This window comes from Schistocerca nitens, chromosome 1, assembly GCF_023898315.1.
Source record: "Schistocerca nitens isolate TAMUIC-IGC-003100 chromosome 1, iqSchNite1.1, whole genome shotgun sequence".
In the NCBI taxonomy this organism is placed as follows: Eukaryota; Metazoa; Arthropoda; class Insecta; order Orthoptera; family Acrididae; genus Schistocerca; species Schistocerca nitens.
Window position 1 is genome coordinate 1165369859 of NC_064614.1, and position 3185 is coordinate 1165373043.

The following is a 3185-nucleotide window of genomic DNA, read 5'->3' on the forward strand; positions in this document are numbered from 1 at the left end:
GCCTGCTAACAATCTTATGGAGATTCTGAAGTGACACACAAGCTAATTCGTATTTATTGTAAACAATAACGATTCCATAGCACTCCCTTGAGGTATTTACGCCATTACTTTTACATTTGTTGATTTAGCCCCGTACTGATTTCTGTCCACTAGGAAATATATCTCTCGTAAAGTGACTAGATGACTCAGCCACCAGAAAAGCTGAAAGAACAAAGTTGAAAGCTTTGGAGCCTTGGCCAAAAGAGTTTGAAGTCGTGTACTCTCCTTTCTATTTCGCTCCTGTGACGCATCTACTCGCTATCGGTGTGACTAGTTTCCGATTTGGCATGGTTCATTTTAAGGGGTGGCCAGATGTCCTTCCTGTTGCCACTTCGTTACCCTCCGGGAAGGAATTTTGGTACCCCAGCTGTCTGCATGTGGGCTGGCTGGCTGCATGACTGTAACGCCTCGCTGCCCGTCCGCTGTGCGGATTCGATGTCCGGGGCCGGTGCGGCTGCCCGAAACCCTCAAGCGGCGGGCAGACGGCTGACATACTCGGTTGGTTGATTGGTTGGTTGGTTTAAAAGAGGGGGAGGGGGGGGGAGACCAAACTGCTAGGTCCTCGGTCCCTCGTTCAGATTAAAATAATTCCACAAGGGTGGGAGTAAAATAATCGATAGATACAAAACACAGCTGGAAGAAAGGCGAAAAACACTAGAATGACAGAAGGGCATCAAACACTAAAATGGACAAAATCGGACAAGAAAACCACAGAGAGACTCAAGATACATGTAGAAGAGATCAAAACAAGAGACCAGATTACCATGGCTATTTGACCATGAGAATAAAAAGGAGAAGCCAGCCACTATGCAACACATTAAAACCTCCACCCTAAAACCACGAGGGTGGGGGACACACAGGGACAAAGGACATGTGCTAAAACTTAGATTAAACGATAAAATTCACCCTCATGAATAAAACGTAAAACCAAACCAGCCCATGAGGCGTTTAGGCGTTGTCAGATAAAATTAGCGGCAACGAGTCCGGTAACCCAAGGTTTCGTCGCAGGGCAGTCAAAGTGGGACAGTGCACCAGAATATGGGCCACTGTCAACAGGCGCAGCAACGACACTGAGGCGGGTCTTCACGGCGCAGGAGGTAGCCGTGGGTCACCCAAGCGTGGCAAATGCGGAGCTGTCAGATAAACACAGAGTCCCTGCGATAGGCCCACATGGGAGATTTGCACACATTCGTAGCCTCCTTAATGATACGAAGCATGTTGAGAATCCCGTCACCGAAAGCCAAAAAACCTCGAGGCGTAAAAACGAACGCAGGTGAGCTATTGGAATTCCGATCTCTGCAAGTGGTTTCAGTGTAGCCTGTTTGGCCAGCATGTTGGCAAGTTCGTTGCCTTGGATTCCGACGTGACCTGGGGTCCAGACAAACTCCACTGAGCGACTTGACTATTCCAGAGCATAGATGGACTCCTGGATGGTCGCTACTAAAGGATGACGAGAGTAGCTCTGATCGATAGATTGTAGGCTGCCCAAGGCGTCAGTACACAGTTGAAACGACTCCGCAGAACATAAACAAATGTGCTCAAGAGCACGATATATTGCCACCAGCTCTGCAGTGAAAACACTGCAGCCATAGGGCAAGGAATGCTTTTCAGTGTGTCCTCCATGGACATACGTGAAGCCGGCGTGACCATCATCCATCAAGCCGTCGGTGTAAACCACTTAATGGCCTCACTACATGTGAAAAATCGAGACGAAGTGGCAGTGGCAATGGCAGTGGAGATTCGCGGGGTTAAATGATTGCTTAGGGCCATGTGTAATGTTCAGGCGAAGCCGCTGTCAAGTTATACACCATGGAGGTGCACATGTGGATGGACCTCAAGTAAAGGTCGTAATGGCAAGGACTCCAGTTCAGATAGAAGGGATCGCACACGAACTGCAATGGGAAACCCTGACCCGGGCCGCCGATGAGGGAGATGTACTGCCGTGGGCGGGAAAAGGAGACGGTAATTCGGATGCGCAGGACAACTAAGAACGTGTGCAACGTAACTGCCGAGCAGTTTTGCCCGCCTAACCTTCAATGGAGGGACTCCAGCCTCCACCAGGACGCTGGTCAACGGACTCGTTCTTAAATCTCCTGTCGCTGGTGTAACTCTGCAGTGGTGCAATGAATCGAGTACACGCAACTCTGAGGGCGCCACCGAAACATAAATAACGCTCCCATCGTCAAGGTGGGATTGAACAAGGGCTCTGTAGAGATGCAGCAGAGAGGAGTGATCCGCACTCTAGCTGGTGTTACTCAGGCAGCCGAGGGCATTGAGGTGCTACCAACACCTCGGTTTAAGCTGACCAGAAGAGGAAGCCAGGTCAAACGATCGTCGAAAACCAGACCTAAGAATCGATATGTCTTCACTTCAGTGAGTGGATCGTCATGAAGGTAAAGTGCCGGTTTCGATTGAATGTAACAACGCATACAGAAGTGCATGACAGACATCTTTGCGGCTGAAGACTGGAAGCCGTGGGCTAGAGCCCATGACTGCGCCTTGTGGATGGCTCCCTGTAGGCGACGCTCAGCAACACCAGTACTGGTGGAGCAGTACGAAATGCAGAAGTCGTCTGCATACAGAGAACGTGAGACGGATGGCCTGAAAGCTGCTGCTAGACCGTTAATGGACACTAAAAATAGACACTCAATACAGAGTCCTGAGGGACTCCATTCTCCTGAACATGGATAGAACAATGGGAGGCAGAAATGTGGACACTGAAAGTATGGAGCGACGGTCAGTTTTGGATAAAAATCGGGAGCTGGTCCTGGAGACTCCAGTCATACAATATGGCAAGGTTTTGATGTCGGCAGGTAGTGTCGTATGCTTTACGTAAGTCAGGAAAGACGGCCACCAGGTTTTGGTGTTTGGAAAAGGCTGATCGGATAGCAGACTCGAGAGACACAAGATTATCAGTGGTCGAGCGACCCTGGCGGAAGCTGCCCTGACATGGAGCCAGTAGGCCACGTGACTCAAGGACCGAACCACCCGCCGACACAACATACATTCGAGCAATTTACAGACAACGTTAGTGAGGCTGATGGACCGATAGCTATTGACACCAAGCGAGTTTTTACCGGGTTTTAGCACTGGAATCGTGGTGCTCTCCCGCCATTGCGATGGAAAGACGCCATCTCACCAGATAC